This window comes from Lissotriton vulgaris, chromosome 11, assembly GCF_964263255.1.
Source record: "Lissotriton vulgaris chromosome 11, aLisVul1.2, whole genome shotgun sequence".
In the NCBI taxonomy this organism is placed as follows: domain Eukaryota; kingdom Metazoa; phylum Chordata; class Amphibia; order Caudata; family Salamandridae; genus Lissotriton; species Lissotriton vulgaris.
Genome location: NC_141699.1, coordinates 482,318,495 through 482,339,004, shown reverse-complemented (window position 1 = coordinate 482,339,004; position 20,510 = coordinate 482,318,495). Strand labels below are relative to the sequence as shown.

At 43.6% G+C, this 20,510-nt stretch overlaps 16 non-coding genes across 16 annotated transcripts; all 16 read left to right on the top strand.

Annotated features, from left to right (window-relative positions):
* The first annotated feature begins 1,707 nt into the window (after window positions 1-1,707).
* On the top strand, window positions 1,708-1,789 carry TRNAS-CGA (transfer RNA serine (anticodon CGA)). Its single transcript has one exon. It is a non-coding gene; the product is annotated as a tRNA-Ser (tRNA).
* Window positions 1,790-2,332: 543 nt separating this feature from the next.
* Window positions 2,333-2,414, top strand: TRNAS-UGA (transfer RNA serine (anticodon UGA)). Its single transcript has one exon. It is a non-coding gene; the product is annotated as a tRNA-Ser (tRNA).
* A 1,167-nt stretch (window positions 2,415-3,581) lies between these two features.
* Window positions 3,582-3,663, top strand: TRNAS-UGA (transfer RNA serine (anticodon UGA)). The gene has a single exon. It is a non-coding gene; the product is annotated as a tRNA-Ser (tRNA).
* A 1,173-nt stretch (window positions 3,664-4,836) lies between these two features.
* TRNAS-CGA (transfer RNA serine (anticodon CGA)) lies at window positions 4,837-4,918 on the top strand. The gene has a single exon. It is a non-coding gene; the product is annotated as a tRNA-Ser (tRNA).
* Window positions 4,919-5,459: 541 nt separating this feature from the next.
* TRNAS-CGA (transfer RNA serine (anticodon CGA)) lies at window positions 5,460-5,541 on the top strand. Its single transcript has one exon. It is a non-coding gene; the product is annotated as a tRNA-Ser (tRNA).
* Window positions 5,542-7,335: 1,794 nt separating this feature from the next.
* On the top strand, window positions 7,336-7,417 carry TRNAS-CGA (transfer RNA serine (anticodon CGA)). Its single transcript has one exon. It is a non-coding gene; the product is annotated as a tRNA-Ser (tRNA).
* Window positions 7,418-8,584: 1,167 nt separating this feature from the next.
* On the top strand, window positions 8,585-8,666 carry TRNAS-UGA (transfer RNA serine (anticodon UGA)). The gene has a single exon. It is a non-coding gene; the product is annotated as a tRNA-Ser (tRNA).
* A 1,171-nt stretch (window positions 8,667-9,837) lies between these two features.
* On the top strand, window positions 9,838-9,919 carry TRNAS-UGA (transfer RNA serine (anticodon UGA)). The gene has a single exon. It is a non-coding gene; the product is annotated as a tRNA-Ser (tRNA).
* Window positions 9,920-10,462: 543 nt separating this feature from the next.
* TRNAS-UGA (transfer RNA serine (anticodon UGA)) lies at window positions 10,463-10,544 on the top strand. Its single transcript has one exon. It is a non-coding gene; the product is annotated as a tRNA-Ser (tRNA).
* Window positions 10,545-11,088: 544 nt separating this feature from the next.
* On the top strand, window positions 11,089-11,170 carry TRNAS-UGA (transfer RNA serine (anticodon UGA)). Its single transcript has one exon. It is a non-coding gene; the product is annotated as a tRNA-Ser (tRNA).
* A 543-nt stretch (window positions 11,171-11,713) lies between these two features.
* On the top strand, window positions 11,714-11,795 carry TRNAS-UGA (transfer RNA serine (anticodon UGA)). Its single transcript has one exon. It is a non-coding gene; the product is annotated as a tRNA-Ser (tRNA).
* Window positions 11,796-12,309: 514 nt separating this feature from the next.
* On the top strand, window positions 12,310-12,391 carry TRNAS-UGA (transfer RNA serine (anticodon UGA)). Its single transcript has one exon. It is a non-coding gene; the product is annotated as a tRNA-Ser (tRNA).
* Window positions 12,392-15,431: 3,040 nt separating this feature from the next.
* On the top strand, window positions 15,432-15,513 carry TRNAL-UAA (transfer RNA leucine (anticodon UAA)). Its single transcript has one exon. It is a non-coding gene; the product is annotated as a tRNA-Leu (tRNA).
* A 543-nt stretch (window positions 15,514-16,056) lies between these two features.
* Window positions 16,057-16,138, top strand: TRNAS-UGA (transfer RNA serine (anticodon UGA)). The gene has a single exon. It is a non-coding gene; the product is annotated as a tRNA-Ser (tRNA).
* A 1,168-nt stretch (window positions 16,139-17,306) lies between these two features.
* TRNAS-UGA (transfer RNA serine (anticodon UGA)) lies at window positions 17,307-17,388 on the top strand. Its single transcript has one exon. It is a non-coding gene; the product is annotated as a tRNA-Ser (tRNA).
* Window positions 17,389-19,185: 1,797 nt separating this feature from the next.
* TRNAS-CGA (transfer RNA serine (anticodon CGA)) lies at window positions 19,186-19,267 on the top strand. Its single transcript has one exon. It is a non-coding gene; the product is annotated as a tRNA-Ser (tRNA).
* The last annotated feature ends 1,243 nt before the right edge of the window (window positions 19,268-20,510 follow it).

Here is a 20,510-nt window from a genome sequence, read left to right as displayed (position 1 = left end):
ACTCAAACTAGATGTAAACATTGAGACAATTTCCACACCAAGGAAGTGTTTTAGAGAGCAGGTGCCTCAGAAGGGTTCGTAGTCTGGACCTGTCCTGCATGATCTAGACACGTCACGAAAAGAGTAATTTTTTTTTTTCATGAAGCGTGTCTTGTTTAGGCTTTTGGACTCTTTCTGAGTACAATTAAGGGCCCGTTGCCACCGCCGTAATATAGGGAAACGAGGGTAGAAATGTGCAGAGATTGATTACCGCTCATCTGTGCCCTGTCACTCACTTTGTGTGATGCGTATTGCTATTTTTATTAATTGTGTGAAAGTATGCGAAATAAGTGAGGACAACAGGGCACTGCTGGTACGTGCCCCGTCCATCTGTTACTTTATTTTTTAGGTCTCGGCCTGACATGAGTAGCGCATGGCTCGTATACGACAACAGTGACATCATACTCATGCAGCTGCGATGGCTGAGTGGTTAAGGTGTTGGACTTGAAATCCAATGGGGATTCCCCGCGTAGGTTCGAATCCTGTTTGCAGCTTTATGAGATTTTGCATGAACACCATTTGGTTTAGTTAAGTAAATGTTCACTTCTCGTTACGCAATCCTCATCAAGTCACAGAGTTAAACGGCAACAACTCAAACTAGATGTAAACATTGAGACAATTTCCACACCCAGGAAGTGTTTTAGAGAGCAGGTGCCTCGGAAGGGTTCGTAGTCTGGACCTTTCCTGCATGATCTAGACAAGTCACGAAAAGAGTAATTATTTTTTTTATGAAGCGTGTCTTGTTTAGGCTTTTGGACTCTTTCTTAGTACACTTAAGGGCCCGGCCCGTTACCACCGCCGTAATATAGGGAAAAGAGGGTAGAAATGCACAGTGATTGATTACCGCTCATCTGTGCCCTGACCCTCACTTTGAGTGATGCTTGTTGCTATTTTTATTAATTGTATGAAAGCATTCAAAATAAGTGGGGGATACAGGGCACTGCTGGTACGTGCCCCGTCCTGCCGTTACTTTAATTTTTAGGTCTCGGCCTGAAGTGAGCAGCGTATGGCTCGTATACGACAACAGTGACATCATACTCATGCAGCTGCGATGGCTGAGTGTTTAAGGCGTTGGACTCGAAATCCAATCTGGTTTCCCTGCGCAGGTTCTAATCCTTCTTGCAGCGTAGTGTGATTTTGCATGAACACCATTTGGTTTAGTTAAGTAAATGTTCACTTCTCGTTACGCAATCCTCATCAAGTCACAGAGTTAAATGGAAAAAACTCAAACTAGATGTAAACATTGAGACAATTTCCACACCCAGGAAGTGTTTTAGAGAGCTGGTGGCTCGGAAGGGTTTGTAGTCTGAACCTGTCATGCCTGATCTAGACAAGTCATAAAAAGAGTACTTTTTTATGAAGCATGTCTTGTTTAGGCTTTTGGACTCTTTCTTACTACACTTAAGGGCCCGTTACCACAGCCGTAATATAGGGAAAAGTGGGTAGAAACATGCAGTGATTGATTACCACTGATCTGTGCCCTTTCACTCACTTTGAGTGATGCATGTTGCTATTTTTATTAATTGTATGAAAGCATGCAAAATAAGTGAGGACAACAGGGCACTGCTGGTACGTGCCCCGTCCTTCCGTTACTTTATTTTTTTGGTCTCGGCCTGACATGAGCAGAGCATGGCTCGTATACGACAATAGTGACATCATACTCACGCAGCTGCGATGGCCGAGTGGTTAAGGCGTTGGACTCGAAGTCCAATGGGGTTTCCCTGTGCAGGTTCGAATCCTGCTTGCAGCGTAGTGTGATTTTGCATGAACACCATTTGGTTTAGTTAAGGAAATGTTCACTTCTCGTTACGCAATCCTCATCAAGTCACAGAGTTAAATGGCAAAAACTCAAACTAGATGTAAACATTGAAACTATTTCCACACCTAGGAAGTGTTTTAGAGAGCAGGTGGCTAGGAAGGGTTTGTAGTCTGGAGCTATCCTGCCTGATCTAGACAAGTTATGAAAAGAGTAATTTTTTTTATGGAGCGTGTCTTGTTTAGGCTTTTGGACTCTTTCTTAGTACAATTAGGGGCCCGTTGCCACCGCCGTAATATAGGGAAACGAGGGTAGAAATGTGCAGAGATTGATTACCGCTCATCTGTGCCCTGTCACTCACTTTGTGTGATGCGTATTGCTATTTTTATTAATTGTGTGAAAGTATGCGAAATAAGTGAGGACAACAGGGCACTGCTGGTACGTGCCCCGTCCATCTGTTACTTTATTTTTTAGGTCTCGGCCGGACATGAGTAGCGCATGGCTCGTATACGACAACAGTGACATCATACTCATGCAGCTGCGATGGCTGAGTGGTTAAGGTGTTGGACTTGAAATCCAATGGGGTTTCCCCGCGTAAGTTCGAATCTTGCTTGCAGCTTTATGAGATTTTGCATGAACACCATTTGGTTTAGTTAAGTAAATGTTCACTTCTCGTTACGCAATCCTCATCAAGTCACAGAGTTAAACGGCAAAAACTCAAACTAGATGTAAACATTGAGACAATTTCCACACCCAGGAAGTGTTTTAGAGAGCAGGTGGCTCGGAAGGGTTCGTAGTCTGGACCTGTCCTGCCTGATCTAGACAAGTCATGAAAAGAGTACTTTTTTTTATGAAGCGTGTCTTGTTTAAGCTTTTGGACTCTTTCTGAGTACACTTAAGGGCCCGTTGCCACCGCCGTAATATAGGGAAACGAGGATAGAAATGTGCAGTGATTGATTACCGCTCATCTGTGCCCTGTCACTCATTTTGAGTGATGCATATTGCTATTTTTATTAATTGTATGAAAGTATGCCAAATAAGAGAGGACAACAGGGCACTGCTGGTATGTGCCCCGTCCTTCCGTTACTTTATTTTTTAGGTCTCCACCTGACATGAGTAGCGCATGGCTCGTATACGACAACAGTGACATCATACTCACGCAGCTGCGATGGCCGAGTGGTTAAGGCGTTGGACTTGAAATCCAATGGGGTTTACCTGCATAGATTCGAATCCTGCTTGCGGCGGCATGAGATTTTGCATGAACACCATTTGGTTTAGTTAAGTAAATGTTCACTTCTCATTACGCAATCCTCATCAAGTCACAGAGTTAAACTGCAAAAACTCAAACTAGATGTAAACATTGAGACAATTTCCACACCCAGGAAGTGTTTTAGAGAGCAGGTGGCTCGGAAGGGTTCGTAGTCTGGACCTGTCCTGCCTGATCTAGACAAGTCATGAAAAGAGTACTTTTTTTATGAAGCGTGTCTTGTTTAAGCTTTTGGACTCTTTCTGAGTACATTTAAGGGCCCGTTGCCACCACCGTAATATAGGGATACGAGGATAGAAATGTGCAGTGATTGATTACCGCTCATCTGTGCCCTGTCACTCACTTTGAGTGATGCGTATTGCTATTTTTATTAATTGTATGAAAGCATGCAAAATAAGTGAGGACAACAGGGCACTGCTGGTACGTGCCCCGTCCTTCTGTTACTTTATTTTTTATGTCTCGGCCTGACGTGAGTAGTGCATGGCTCGTATTCGACAACTGTGACATCATACTCACGCAGCTGTGATGGCCGAGTGGTTAAGGCGTTGGACTTGAAATCCAATGGGGTTTCCCCGCGTAGGTTCGAATCCTGCTTGCAGCGTCATGAGATTTTGCATGAACACCATTTGGTTTAGTTAAGTAAATGTTCACTTCTTGTTACGCAATCCTCATCAAGTCACAGAGTTAAATGGCAAAAACTCAAACTAGATGTAAACATTGAAACTATTTCCACACCTAGGAAGTGTTTTAGAGAGCAGGTGGCTCGGAAAGGTTTGTAGTCTGGACCTATCCTGCCTGATCTAGACAAGTTACGAAAAGAGTAATTTTTTTTTTATGAAGCGTGTCTTGTTTAGGCTTTTGGACTCTTTTTGAGTACAATTAAGGGCCCGTTGCCACCGCCGTAATATAGGGAAACGAGAGTAGAAATGTGCAGAGATTGATTACCGCTCATCTGTGCCCTGTCACTCACTTTGTGTGATGCGTTTTGCTATTTTTATTAATTGTATGAAAGTATGCGAAATAAGTGAGGACAACAGGGCACTGCTGGTACATGCCCCGTCCTTCTGTTACTTTACTTTTTAGGTCTCGGCCTGACATGAGTAGCGCATGGCTCGTATACGACAACAGTGACATCATACTCATGCAGCTGCGATGGCTGAGTGGTTAAGGTGTTGGACTTGAAACCCAATGGTGTTTCCCCGTGCAGGTTCGAATCCTGCTTGCAGCGTCATGAGATTTTGCATGAACACCATTTGGTTTAGTTAAGTAAATGTTCACTTCTCGTTACGCAATCCTCATCAAGTCACAGAGTTAAACGGCAAAAACTCAAACTAGATGTAAACATTGAGACAATTTCCACACCCAGGAAGTGTTTTAGAGAGCAGGTGGCTCGGAAGGGTTCGTAGTCTGGACCTGTCCTGCCTGATCTAGACAAGTCATGAAAAGAGTAATTATTTTTTTTATGAAGCGTGTCTAGTTTAGGCTTTTGGACTCTTTCTTAGTACACTTAAGGGCCCGTTATCACCGCTGTAATATAGGGAATAGAGGGTAGAAATGCGCAGTGATTGATTACCGCTCATCTGTGCCCTGACCCTCACTTTGAGTGATGCTTGTTGCTATTTTTATTAATTGTATGAAAGCATTTAAAATAAGTGGGGGATACAGGGCACTGCTGGTATGTGCCCCGTCCTGCCGTTACTTTAATTTTTAGGTCTCGGCCTGACGTGAGCAGCGTATGGCTCGTATACGACAACAGTGACATCATACTCATGCAGCTGCGATGGCAGAGTGGTTAAGGCGTTGGACTCGAAATCCAATCTGGTTTCCCTGCGCAGGTTCGAATCCTGCTTGCAGCGTAGTGTGATTTTGCATGAACACCATTTGGTTTAGTTAAGTAAATGTTCACTTCTCGTTACGCAATCCTCATCAAGTCACAGAGTTAAATGGAAAAAACTCAAACTAGATGTAAACATTGAGACAATTTCCACACCCAGGAAGTGTTTTAGAGAGCTGGTGGCTCGGAAGGGTTTGTAGTCTGAACCTGTCCTGCCTGATCTAGACAAGTCATGAAAAGAGTACTTTTTTATGAAGCATGTCTTGTTTAGGCTTTTGGACTCTTTCTTAGTACACTTAAGGGCCCGTTACCACAGCCGTAATATAGGGAAAAGTGGGTAGAAACATGCAGTGATTGATTACCACTCATCTGTGCCCTTTCACTCACTTTGAGTGATGCATGTTGCTATTTTTATTAATTGTATGAAAGCATGCGAAATAAGTGAGGACAACAGGGCACTGCTGGTACGTGCCCCGTCCTTCCGTTACTTTATTTTTTTGGTCTCGGCCTGACATGAGCAGAGCATGGCTCGTATACGACAATAGTGACATCATTCTCATGCAGCTGCGATGGCTGAGTTGGTAAGGCGTTGGACTCGAAGTCCAATGGGGTTTCCCTGTGCAGGTTCGAATCCTGCTTGCAGCGTAGTGTGATTTTGCATGAACACCATTTGGTTTAGTTAAGGAAATGTTCACTTCTCGTTACGCAATCCTCATCAAGTCACAGAGTTAAATGGCATAAACTCAAACTAGATGTAAACATTGAAACTATTTCCACACCTAGGAAGTGTTTTAGAGAGCAGGTGGCTCGGAAGGGTTTGTAGTCTGGACCTATCCTGCCTGATCTAGACAAGTTATGAAAAGAGTAATTTTTTTTTATGAAGCGTGTCTTGTTTAGGCTTTTGGACTCTTTCTGAGTACAATTAAGGGCCCGTTGCCACCGCCGTAATATAGGGAAACGAGGGTAGAAATGTGCAGAGATTGATTACCGCTCATCTGTGCCCTGTCACTCACTTTGTGTGATGCGTATTGCTATTTTTATTAATTGTGTGAAAGTATGCGAAATAAGTGAGGACAACAGGGCACTGCTGGTACGTGCCCCGTCCATCTGTTACTTTATTTTTTAGGTCTCGGCCTGACATGAGTAGCGCATGGCTCGTATACGACAACAGTGACATCATACTCATGCAGCTGCGATGGCTGAGTGTTTAAGGTGTTGGACTTGAAATCCAATGGGGTTTCCCTGCGTAGGTTCGAATCCTGCTTGCAGCTTTATGAGATTTTGCATGAACACCATTTGGTTTAGTTAAGTAAATGTTCACTTCTCGTTACGCAATCCTCATCAAGTCACAGAGTTAAACGGCAAAAACTCAAACTAGATGTAAACATTGAGACAATTTCCACACCCAGGAAGTGTTTTAGAGAGCAGGTGGCTCGGAAGGGTTCGTAGTCTGGACCTGTCATGCCTGATCTAGACAAGTCATGAAAAGAGTACTTTTTTTTATGAAGCATGTCTTGTTTAAGCTTTTGGACTCTTTCTGAGTACACTTAAGGGCCCGTTGCCACCGCCGTAATATAGGGAAACGAGGATAGAAATGTGCAGTGATTGAGTACCGCTCATCTGTGCCCTGTCACTCATTTTGAGTGATGCATATTGCTATTTTTATTAATTGTATGAAAGTATGCGAAATAAGTGAGGACAACAGGGCACTGCTGGTATGTGCCCCGTCCTTCCGTTACTTTATTTTTTAGGTCTCCACCTGACATGAGTAGCGCATGGCTCGTATACGACAACAGTGACATCATACTCACGCAGCAGCGATGGCAGAGTGGTTAAGGCGTTGGACTTGAAATCCAATGGGGTTTCCCCGCATAGGTTAGAATCCTGCTTGCAGCGGCATGAGATTTTGCATGAACACCATTTGGTTTAGTTAAGTAAATGTTCACTTCTCATTACGCAATCCTCATCAAGTCACAGAGTTAAACTGCAAAAACTCAAACTAGATGTAAACATTGAGACAATTTCCACACCCAGGAAGTGTTTTAGAGAGCAGGTGGCTCGGAAGGGTTCGTAGTCTGGACCTGTCCTGCCTGATCTAGACAAGTCATGAAAAGAGTACTTTTTCTTATGAAGCGTGTCTTGTTTAAGCTTTTGGACTCTTTCTGAGTACACTTAAGGGCCCGTTGCCACCACCGTAATATAGGGATCTGAGGATAGAAATGTGCAGTGATTGATTACCGCTCATCTGTGCCCTGTCACTCACTTTGAGTGATGTGTATTGCTATTTTTATTAATTGTATGAAAGCATGCAAAATAAGTGAGGACAACAGGGCACTGCTGGTACGTGCCCCGTCCTTCTGTTACTTTATTTTTTATGTCTCGGCCTGACGTGAGTAGTGCATAGCTCGTATTCGACAACTGTGACATCATACTCACGCAGCTGTGATGGCCGAGTGGTTAAGGTGTTGGACTCGAAATCCAATGGGGTTTCCCCGCGTAGGTTCGAATCATGCTTGCAGCGTCATGAGATTTTGCATGAACACCATTTGGTTTAGTTAAGTAAATGTTCACTTCTTGTTACGCAATCCTCATCAAGTCACAGAGTTAAATGGCAAAAACTCAAACTAGATGTAAACATTGAAACTATTTCCACACCTAGGAAGTGTTTTAGAGAGCAGGTGGCTCGGAAGGGTTTGTAGTCTGGACCTATCCTGCCTGATCTAGACAAGTTACGAAAAGAGTAATTTTTTTTATGAAGCGTGTCTTGTTTAGGCTTTTGGACTCTTTTTGAGTACAATTAAGGGCCCGTTGCCACCGCCGTAATATAGGGAAACAAGAGTAGAAATGTGCAGAGATTGATTACCGCTCATCTGTGCCCTGTCACTCACTTTGTGTGATGCGTTTTGCTATTTTTATTAATTGTATGAAAGTATGCGAAATAAGTGAGGACAACAGGGCACTGCTGGTACGTGCCCCGTCCTTCTGTTACTTTACTTTTTAGGTCTCGGCCTGACATGAGTAGCGCATGGCTCGTATACGACAACAGTGACATCATACTCATGCAGCTGCGATGGCTGAGTGGTTAAGGTGTTGGACTTGAAACCCAATGGGGTTTCCCCTTGCAGGTTCGAATCCTGCTTGCAGCGTCATGAGATTTTGCATGAACACCATTTGGTTTAGTTAAGTAAATGTTCACTTCTCGTTACACAATCCTCATCAAGTCACAGAGTTAAACGGCAAAAACTCAAACTAGATGTAAACATTGAGACAATTTCCACACCCAGGAAGTGTTTTAGAGAGCAGGTGGCTCGGAAGGGTTCGTAGTCTGGACCTGTCCTGCCTGATCTAGACAAGTCATGAAAAGAGTACTTTTTTTATGAAGCGTGTCTTGTTTAAGCGTTTGGACTCTTTCTGAGTACACTTAAGGGCCCGTTGCCACCGCCGTAATATAGGGAAACGAGGATAGAAATGTGCAGTGATTGATTACTGCTCATCTGTGCCCTGTCACTCATTTTGAGTGATGCATATTGCTATTTTTATTAATTGTATGAAAGTTTGCGAAATAAGTGAGGACAACAGGGCACTGCTGGTATGTGCCCCGTCCTTCCGTTACTTTATTTATTAGGTCTCCACCTGACATGAGTAGCGCATGGCTCGTATACGACAACAGTGACATCATACTCACGCAGCTGCGATGGCCGAGTGGTTAAGGCGTTGGACTTGAAATCCAATGGGGTTTCCCCACGTAGGTTTGAATCCTGCTTGCAGCGGCATGAGATTTTGCATGAACACCATTTGGTTTAGTTAAGTAAATGTTCACTTCTCATTACGCAATCCTCATCAAGTCACAGAGTTAAACTGCAAAAACTCAAACTAGATGTAAACATTGAGACAATTTCTACACCCAGGAAGTGTTTTAGAGAGTAGGTGGCTCGGAAGGGTTCGTAGTCTGGACCTGTCCTGCCTGATCTAGACAAGTTATGAAAAGAGAACTTTTTTTTATGAAGCGTGTCTTGTTTAAGCTTTTGGACTCTTTCTGAGAACACTTAAGGGCCCGTTGCCACCGCCGTAATATAGGGATACGAGGATAGAAATGTGCAGTGATTGATTACCGCTCATCTGTGCCCTGTCATTCACTTTGAGTGATGCGTATTGCTATTTTTATTAATTGTATGAAAGTATGCAAAATAAGTGAGGACAACAGGTCACTGCTGGTACGTGCCCCTGCCTTCTGTTACTTTATTTTTTATGTCGCGGCCTGACGTGAGTAGTGCATGGCTCGTATACGACAACTGTGACATCATACTCACGCACCTGCGATGGCCGCGTGGTTAAGGCGTTGGACTTGAAATCCAATGGGGTTTCCCCGCGTAGGTTCGAATCCTGCTTGCAGCGTTGTGAGATTTTGCATGAACACCATTTGGTTTAGTTAAGTAAGTGTTCACTTCTTGTTACGCAATCCTCATCAAGTCACAGAGTTAAACGGCAAAAACTCAAACTAGATGTAAACATTGAGACAATTTCCACACCCAGGAAGTGTTTTAGAGAGCAGGTGCCTCGGAAGGGTTCGTAGTCTGGACCTGTCCTGCATGATCTAGACAAGTCACGAAAAAAATTATTATTTTTTTTATGAAGCGTGTCTTGTTTATGCTTTTGGACTCTTTCTTAGTACACTTAAGGGCCCGTTAACACCGCCGTAATATATGGAAAAGAGGGTAAAAATGCGCAGTGTTTGATTACCGTTCATCTGTGCCCTGACCCTCACTTTGAGTGATGCTTGTTGCTATTTTTAATAATTGTATGAAAGCATTCAAAATAAGTGGGGGATACAGGGCACTGCTGGTACGTTGCCCGTCCTGCCGTTACTTTAATTTTTAGGTCTCGGCCTGACGTGAGCAGCGTATGGCTCGTATACGACAACAGTGACATCATACTCGTGCAGCTGCGATGGCCGAGTGGTTAAGGCGTTGGTCTTGAAATCCAATGGGGTTTCCCTGCGCAGGTTCGAATCCTGCTTGCAGCGTAGTGTGATTTTGCATGAACACCATTTGGATAAGTTAAGGAAATGTTCACTTCTCGTTACGCAATCCTCATCAAGTCACAGAGTTAAATGGCAAAAACTCAAACTAGATGTAAACATTGAAACTATTTCCACACCTAGGAAGTGTTTTAGAGAGCAGGTGGCTCGGAAGGGTTTGTAGTCTAGACCTATCCTGCCTGATCTAGACGAGTTACGAAAAGAGTAATTTTTTTTATGAAGCGTGTCTTGTTTAGGCTTTTGGACTCTTTCTGAGTACAATTAAGGGCCCGTTGCCACCGCAGTAATATAGGGAAACGAGGGTAGAAATGTGCAGTGATTGATTACCGCTCATCTGTGCCCTGTCACTCACTTTGAGTGATGCGTATTGCTATTTTTATTAATTGTATGAAAGTATGCGAAATAAGTGAGGACAACAGTGCACTGCTGGTACGTGCCCCGTCCTTCCGTTACTTTATTTTTTAGGTCTCGGCCTGACATAAGTAGCGCATGGCTCTTATACGACAACAGTGACATCATACTCATGCAGCTGCGATGGCCGAGTGGTTAAGGCGTTGGACTTGAAATCCAATGGGGTTTCCCCGCGTAGGTTCGAATCCTGCTTGCAGCGTCATGAGATTTTGCATGAACACCATTTGGTTTAGTTAAGTAAATGTTCACTTCTTGTTACGCAATCCTCATCAAGTCACAGAGTTAAATGGCAAAAACTCAAACTAGATGTAAACATTGAAACTATTTTCACACCTAGGAAGTGTTTTAGAGAGCAGGTGGCTCGGAAGGGTTTGTAGTCTGGACCTATCCTGCCTGATCTAGACAAGTTACGAAAAGAGTAATTTTTTTTATGAAGCGTGTCTTGTTTAGGCTTTTGGACTCTTTCTGAGTACAATTAAGGGCCCGTTGCCACCGCCGTAATATAGGGAAAAGAGGGTAGAAATGTGCAGTGACTGATTACCGCTCATCTGTGCCCTGTCACTCATTTTGAGTGATGCATATTGCTATTTTTATTAATTGTATGAAAGTATTACGAAATAAGTGAGGACAACAGGGCACTGCTGGTATGCGCCCCGTCCTTCCGTTACTTTATTTATTAGGTCTCCACCTGACATGAGTAGCGCATGGCTCGTATACGACAACAGTGACATCATACTCACGCAGCTGCGATGGCCGAGTGGTTAAGGCGTTGGACTTGAAATCCAATGGGGTTTCCCCGCGTAAGTTCGAATCCTGCTTGCAGCGGGATGAGAATTTGCTTGAACCCCATTTGATTTAGTTAAGTAAATGTTCACTTCTCATTACGCAATCCTCATCAAGTCACAGAGTTAAACTGCAAAAACTCAAACTAGATGTAAACATTGAGACAATTTCTACACCCAGGAAGTGTTTTAGAGAGCAGGTGGCTCGGAAGGGTTTGTAGTCTGGACCTGTCCTGCCTGATCTAGACAAGTCATGAAAAGAGTACTTTTTTTTATGAAGCGTGTCTTGTTTAAGCTTTTGGACTCTTTCTGAGTACATTTAAGGACCCGTTGCCACCGCCGTAATATAGGGAAACGAGGATAGAAATGTGCAGTCATTGATTACCGCTCATCGGTGCCCTGTCACTCACTTTGAGTGATGCGTATTGCTATTTTTATTAATTGTATGAAAGCATGCAAAATAAGTGAGGACAACAGGGCACTGCTGGTACGTGCCCCGTCCTTCTGTTACTTTATTTTTTATGTCTCGGCCTGACATGAGTAGCGCATGGCTCGTATACGACAACAGTGACATCATACTCACGCAGCTGCGATGGCCGAGTGGTTAAGGCGTTGGACTTGAAATCCAATGGGGTTTCCCCGCGTAGGTTCGAATTCTGCTTGCAGCGGCATGAGATTTTGCATGAACACCATTTGGTTTAGTTAAGTAAATGTTCACTTCTCATTACGCAATCCTCATCAAGTCACAGAGTTAAACTGCAAAAACTCAAATGCTAGATGTAAACATTGAGACAATTTCTACACCCAGGAAGTATTTTAGAGGACCTGTCCTGCCTGATGTAGACAAGTCATGAAAAGAGTACTTTTTTTATGAAGCGTGTCTTGTTTAAGCTTTTGGACTCTTTCTGAGTACACTTAAGGGCCCGTTGCCACCACCGTAATATAGGGATACGAGGATAGAAATGTGCAGTGATTGATTACCGCTTATCTGTGCCCTGTCACTCACTTTGAGTGATGCGTATTGCTATTTTTATTAATTGTATGAAAGTATGCAAAATAAGTGAGGACAACAGGGCACTGCTGGTACGTGCCCCGTCCTTCTGTTACTTTATTTTTTATGTCTCGGCCTGACATGAGTAGCGCATGGCTCGTATACGACAACAGTGACATCATACTCACGCAGCTGCGATGGCCGAGTGGTTAAGGCGTTGGACTTGAAATCCAATGGGGTTTCCCCGCGTAGGTTCGAATCCTGCTTGCAGCGTAGTGTGATTTTGCATGAACACTATTTGGTTTAGTTAAGTAAATGTTCACTTCTTGTTACGCAATCCTCATCAAGTCACAGAGTTAAATGGCAAAAACTCAAACTAGATGTAAACATTGAGACAATTTCCACACCCAGGAAGTGTTTTAGAGAGCAGGTGCCTCGGAAGGGTTTGTAGTCTGGACCTGTCCTGCATGATCTAGACAAGTGACGAAAAGAGTAATTATTTTTTTTATGAAGCGTGTCTTGTTTAGGCTTTTGGACTCTTTCTTAGTACACTTAAGGGCCCGTTACCACCGCCGTAATATAGGGAAAAGAGGGTAGAAATGCGCAGTGATTGATTACCGCTCATCTGTGCCCTGACCCTCACTTTGAGTGATGCTTGTTGCTATTTTTATTAATTGTATGAAAGCAATCAAAATAAGTGGGGGATACAGGGCACTGCTGGTACGTGCTGCTGTTACTTTAATTTTTAGGTCTCGGCCTGACGTGAGCAGCGTATGGCTCGTATACGACAACAGTGACATCATACTCATGCAGCTGCGATGGCCGAGTGGTTAAGGCGTTGAACATGAAATCCAATGGGGTTTCCCTGCGCAGGTTCGAATCCTGCTTGCAGCGTAGTGTGATTTTGCATGAACACTATTTGGTTTAGTTAAGGAAATGTTCACTTCTCGTTACGCAATCCTCATCAAGTCACAGAGTTAAATGGCAAAAACTCAAACTAGATGTAAACATTGAAACTATTTCCACACCTAGGAAGTGTTTTAGAGAGCAGGTGGCTCGGAAGGGTTTGTAGTCTGGACCTATCCTGCCTGATCTAGACAAGTTACGAAAAGAGAATTTTTTTTTATGAAGCGTGTCTTGTTTAGGCTTTTGGACTCTTTCTGAGTACAATTAAGGGCCCGTTGCCACCGCCTTAAAATAGGGAAACGAGGGTAGAAATGTGCAGTGATTGATTACCGCTCATCTGTGCCCTGTCACTCACTTTGAGTGATGCGTATTGCTATTTTTATTAATTGTATGAAAGTATGCGAAATAAGTGAGGACAACAGGGCACTGTTGGTACGTGCCCCGTCCTTCCGTTACCTTATTTTTTAGGTCTCGGCCTGACATAAGTAGCGCATGGCTCGTATACGACAACAGTGACATCATACTCATGCAGCTGCGATGGCTGAGTGGTTAAGATGTTGAACTTGAAATCCAATGGGGTTTCCCCGCGTAGGTTCGAATCCTTCTTGCAGCTTTATGAGATTTTGCATGAACACCATTTGGTTTAGTTAAAGTAAATGTTCACTTCTCGTTACGCAATCCTCATCAAGTCACAGAGCTAAACTGCAAAAACTCAAACTAGATGTAAACATTGAGACAATTTCCACACCCAGGAAGTGTTTTAGAGAGCAGGTGGCTCGGAAGGGTTAGTAGTCTGGACCTGTCCTGCCTGATCTAGACAAGTCATGAAAAGAGTACTTTTTTTTATGAAGCGTGTCTTGTTTAAGCTTTTGGACTCTTTCTGAGTACACTTAAGGGCCCGTTGCCACCGCCGTAATATAGGGAAACGAGGATAGAAATGTGCAGTGATTGATTACCGCTCATCTGTGCCCTGTCACTCATTTTGAGTGATGCATATTGCTATTTTTATTAATTGTATGAAAGCATGCAAAATAAGTGAGGACAACAGGGCACTGCTGGTACGTGCCCCGTCCTTCTGTTACTTTACTTTTTAGGTCTCGGCCTGACATGAGTAGCGCATGGCTCGTATACGACAACAGTGACATCATACTCACGCAGCTGCGATGGCTGAGTGGTTAAGGTGTTGGACTTGAAATCCAATCGGGTTTCCCCGCGTAGGTTCGAATCCTGCTTGCAGCATCATGAGATTTTGCATGAACACCATTTGGTTTAGTTAAGTAAATGTTCACTTCTTGTTACGCAATCCTCATCAAGTCACAGAGTTAAATGGCAAAAACTCAAACTAGATGTAAACATTGAAACTATTTCCACACCTAGGAAGTGTTTTAGAGAGCAGGTGGCTCGGAAGGGTTTGTAGTCTGGACCTATCCTGCCTGATCTAGACAAGTTACGAAAAGAGTAATTTTTTTTTTATGAAGCGTGTCTTGTTTAGGCTTTTGGACTCTTTCTGAGTACAAATAAGGGCCCGTTGCCACCGCCGTAATATAGGGAAACGAGAGTAGAAATGTGCATAGATTGATTACCGCTCATCTGTGCCCTGTCACTCACTTTGTGTGATGCGTTTTGCTATTTTTATTAATTGTATGAAAGTATGCGAAATAAGTGAGGACAACAGGGCACTGCTGGTACGTGCCCCGTCCTTCTGTTACTTTACTTTTTAGGTCTCAGCCTGACATGAGTAGCGCATGGCTCGTATACGACAACAGTGACATCATACTCATGCAGCTGCGATGGCTGAGTGGTTAAGGTGTTGGACTTGAAACCCAATGGGGTTTCCCCATGCAGGTTCGAAACCTGCTTGCAGTGTCATGAGATTTTGCATGAACACCATTTGGTTTAGTTAAGTAAATGTTCACTTCTCGTTACGCAATCCTCATCAAGTCACAGAGTTAAATGGCAAAAACTCAAACTAGATGTAAACATTGAGACAATTTCCACACCCAGGAAGTGTTTTAGCGAGCAGGTGGCTCGGAAGGGTTCGTAGTCTGGACCTGTCCTGCCTGATCTAGACAAGTCATGAAAAGAGTACTTTTTTTATGAAGCGTGTCTTGTTTAAGCTTTTGGACTCTTTCTGAGTACACTTAAGGGCCCGTTGCCACCGCCGTAATATAGGGAAACGAGGATAGAAATGTGCAGTGATTGATTACCGCTCATCGGTGCCCTGTCACTCATTTTGAATGATGCATATTGCTATTTTTATTAATTGTATGAAAGTTTGCGAAATAAGTGAGGACAACAGGGCACTGCTGGTATGTGCCCCGTCCTTCCGTTACTTATTTTTTAGGTCTCCACCTGACATGACTAGCGCATGGCTCGTATACGACAACAGTGACATCCTACTCACGCAGCTGCGATGGCCGAGTGGTTAAGGCGTTGGACTTAAAATCCAATGGGGTTTCCCCGCATAGGTTCGAATCCTGCTTGCAGCGGCATGAGATTTTGCATGAACACCATTTGGTTTACTTAAGTAAATGTTCACTTCTCATTACGCAATCCTCATCAAGTCACAGAGTTAAACTGCAAAAACTCAAACTAGATGTAAACATTGAGACAATTTCCACACCCAGGAAGTGTTTTAGAGAGCAGGTGGCTCGGAAGGGTTCGTAGTCTGGACCTGTCCTGCCTGATCTAGACAAGTCATGAAAAGAGTACTTTTTTTTATGAAGCGTGTCTTGTTTAAGCTTTTGGACTCTTTCTGAGTACACTTATGGGCCCGTTGCCACCGCCGTAATATAGGGATACGAGGATAGAAATGTGCAGTGATTGATTACTGCTCATCTGTGCCCTGTCACTCACTTTGAGTGATGCGTATTGCTATTTGTATTAATTGTATGAAAGCATGCAAAATAAGTGAGGACAACAGGGCACTGCTGGTACGTGCCCCGTCCTTCTGTTACTTTATTTTTTATGTCTCGGCCTGACGTGAGTAGTGCATGGCTCGTATTCGACAACTGTGACATCATACTCACGCAGCTGCGATGGCCGAGTGGTTAAGGCGTTGGACTTGAAATCCAATGGGGTTTCCCCGCGTAGGTTCGAATCCTGCTTTCAGCGTCATGAGATTTTGCATGAACACCATTTGGTTTAGTTAAGTAATTGTTCACTTCTTGTTACGCAATCCTCATCAAGTCACAGAGTTAAATGGCAAAAACTCAAACTAGATGTAAACATTGAAACTTTTTCCTCACCTAGGAAGTGTTTTAGAGAGCAGGTGGCTCGGAAGGGTTTGTAGTCTGGACCTATCCTGCCTGATCTAGACAAGTTACGAAAAGAGTAATTTTTTTTTATGAAGCGTGTCTTGTTTTGGCTTTTGGACTCTTTCTGAGTACAATTAAGGGCCCGTTGCCACCGCCGTAATATAGGGAAAGGAGAGTAGAAATGTGCAGAGATTGATTACCGCTCATCTGTGCCCTGTCACTCACTTTGTGTGATGCGTTTTGCTATTTTTATTAATTGTATGAAAGTATGCGAAATAAGTGAGGACAACAGGGCACTGCTGGTACGTGCCCCGTCCTTCTGTTACTTTACTTTTTAGGTCTCGGCCTGACATGAGTAGCGCATGGCTCGTATACGACAACAGTGACATCATACTCATGCAGTTGCGATGGCTGAGTGGTTAAGGTGTTGGACTTGAAACCCAATGGGGTTTCCCCGTGCAGGTTCGAATCCTGCTTGCAGCGTCATGAGATTTTGCATGAACACCATTTGGTTTAGTTAAGTAAATGTTCACTTCTCGTTACGCAATCCTCATCAAGTCACAGAGTTAAACGGCAAAAACTCAAACTAGATGTAAACATTGAGACAATTTCCACACCCAGGAAGTGTTTTAGAGAGCAGGTGGCTCGGAAGGGTTCGTAGTCTGGACCTGTCCTGGCTGATCTAGACAAGTCATGAAAAGAGTACTTTTTTTATGAAGCGTGTCTCGTTTAAGCTTTTGGACTCTTTCTGAGTACACTTAAGGGCCCGTTGCCACCGCCGTAATATAGGGAAACGAGGATAGAAATGTGCAGTGATTGATTACCGCTCATCTGTGCCCTGTCACTCATTTTGAGTGATGCATATTGCTATTTTTATTAATTGTATGAAAGTTTGCGAAATAAGTGAGGACAACAGGGCACTGCTGGTATGTGCCCCGTCCTTCCGTTACTTTATTTTTTAGGTCTCCACCTGACATGAGTAGCGCATGGCTCGTATACGACAACAGTGACATCCTACTCACGCAGCTGCGATGGCCGAGTGGTTAAGGCGTTGGACTTGAAATCCAATGGGGTTTCCCCGCATAGGTTCGAATCCTGCTTGCAGCGGCATGAGATTTTGCATGAACACCATTTGGTTTAGTTAAGTAAATGTTCACTTCTCATTACGCAATCCTCATCAAGTCACAGAGTTAAACTGCAAAAACTCAAACTAGATGTAAACATTGAGACAATTTCCACACCCAAGAAGTGTTTTAGAGAGCAGGTGGCTCGGAAGGGTTCGTAGTCTGGACCTGTCCTGCCTGATCTAGACAAGTCATGAAAAGAGTACTTTTTTTATGAAGCGTGTCTTGTTTAAGCTTTTGGACTCTTTCTGAGTACACTTATGGGCCCGTTGCCACCGCCGTAATATAGGGAAACGAGGATAGAAATGTGCAGTGATTGATTACCGCTCATCTGTGCCCTGTCACTCACTTTGAGTGATGCGTATTGCTATTTTTATTAATTGTATGAAAGTTTTCGAAATAAGTGAGGACAACAGGGCACTGCTGGTATGTGCCCCGTCCTTCCGTTACTTTATTTTTTAGGTCTCCACCTGACATGAGTAGCGCATGGCTCGTATACGACAACAGTGACATCCTACTCACGCAGCTGCGATGGCCGAGTGGTTAAGGCGTTGGGCTTGAAATCCAATGGGGTTTCCCCGCATAGGTTCGAATCCTGCTTGCAGCGTCATGAGATTTTGCATGAACACCATTTGGTTTAGTTAAGTAAATGTTCACTTCTTTTTACGCAATCCTCATCAAGTCACAGAGTTAAATGGCAAAAACTCAAACTAGATGTAAACATTGAAACTATTTCCACACCTAGGAAGTGTTTTAGAGAGCAGGTGGCTCGGAAGGGTTTGTAGTCTGGACTTATCCTGCCTGATCTAGACAAGTTACGAAAAGAGTAATTTTTTTTTTATGAAGCGTGTCTTGTTTAGGCTTTTGGACTCTTTTTGAGTACAATTAAGGGCCCTTTGCCACCGCCGTAATATAGGGAAACGAGAGTAGAAATGTGCAGAGATTGATTACCGCTCATCTGTGCCCTGTCACTCACTTTGTGTGATGCGTTTTGCTATTTTTATTAATTGTATGAAAGTATGCGAAATAAGTGAGGACAACAGGGCACTGCTGGTACGTGCCCCGTCCTTCTGTTACTTTACTTTTTAGGTCTCGGCCTGACATGAGTAGCGCATGGCTCGTATACGACAACAGTGACATCATACTCATGCAGCTGCGATGGCTGAGTGGTTAAGGTGTTGGACTTGAAACCCAATGGGGTTTCCCCGTGCAGGTTCGAATCCTGCTTGCAGCGTCATGAGATTTTGCATGAACACCATTTGGTTTAGTTAAGTAAATGTTCACTTCTCGTTACGCAATCCTCATCAAGTCACAGAGTTAAACGGCAAAAACTCAAACTAGATGTAAACATTGAGACAATTTCCACACCCAGGAAGTGTTTTAGAGAGCAGGTGGCTCGGAAGGGTTCGTAGTCTGGACCTGTCCTGCCTGATCTAGACAAGTCACGAAAAGAGTAATTTTTTTTTTTATGAAGCGTGTCTAGTTTAGGCTTTTGGACTCTTTCTTAGTACACTTAAGGGCCCGTTATCACCACCGTAATATAGGGAAAAGAGGGTAGAAATGCGCAGTGATTGATTACCGCTCATCTGTGCCCTGACCCTCACTTTGAGTGATGCTTGTTGCTATTTTTATTAATTGTATGAAAGCATTTAAAATAAGTGGGGGATACAGGGCACTGCTGGTACGTGCCCCGTTCTGCCGTTACTTTAATTTTTAGGTCTCGGCCTGACGTGAGCAGCGTATGGCTCGTATACGACAACAGTGACATCATACTCATGCAGCTGCGATGGCTGAGTGGTTAAGGCGTTGGACTCGAAATCCAATCTGGTTTCCCTGCGCAGGCTCGAATCCTGCTTGCAGCGTAGTGTGATTTTGCATGAACACCATTTGGTTTAGTTAAGTAAATGTTCACTTCTCGTTACGCAATCCTCATCAAGTCACAGAGTTAAATGGAAAAAACTCAAACTAGATGTAAACATTGAGACAATTTCTACACCCAGGAAGTGTTTTAGAGAGCTGGTGGCTCGGAAGGGTTTGTAGTCTGAACCTGTCCTGCCTGATCTAGACAAGTCATGAAAAGAGTACTTTTTTTATGAAGCATGTCTTGTTTAGGCTTTTGGACTCTTTCTTAGTACACTTAAGGGCCCGTTACCACAGCCGTAATATAGGGAAAAGTGGGTAGAAACATGCAGTGATTGATTACCACTCATCTGTGCCCTTTCACTCACTTTGAGTGATGCATATTGCTATTTTTATTAATTGTATGAAAGTATTACGAAATAAGTGAGGACAACAGGGCACTGCTGGTATGTGCCCCGTCCTTCCGTTACTTTATTTTTTAGGTCTCCACCTGACATGAGTAGCGCATGGCTCGTATACGACAACAGTGACATCATACTCACGCAGCAGCGATGGCCGAGTGGTTAAGGCGTTGGACTTGAAATCCAATGGGGTTTCCCCGCATAGGTTAGAATCCTGCTTGCAGCGGCATGAGATTTTGCATGAACACCATTTGGTTTAGTTAAGTAAATGTTCACTTCTCATTACGCAATCCTCATCAAGTCACAGAGTTAAACTGCAAAAACTCAAACTAGATGTAAACATTGAGACAATTTCCACACCCAGGAAGTGTTTTAGAGAGCAGGTGGCTCGGAAGGGTTCGTAGTCTGGACCTGTCCTGCCTGATCTAGACAAGTCATGAAAAGAGTACTTTTTTTTATGAAGCGTGTCTTGTTTAAGCTTTTGGACTCTTTCTGAGTACACTTAAGGGCCCGTTGCCACCACCGTAATATAGGGATCTGAGGATAGAAATGTGCAGTGATTGATTACCGCTCATCTGTGCCCTGTCACTCACTTTGAGTGATGCGTATTGCTATTTTTATTAATTGTATGAAAGCATGCAAAATAAGTGAGGACAACAGGGCACTGCTGGTACGTGCCCCGTCCTTCTGTTACTTTATTTTTTATGTCTCGGCCTGACGTGAGTAGTGCATGGCTCGTATTCGACAACTGTGACATCATACTCACGCAGCTGTGATGGCCGAGTGGTTAAGGTGTTGGACTTGAAATCCAATGGGGTTTCCCCGCGTAGGTTTGAATCCTGCT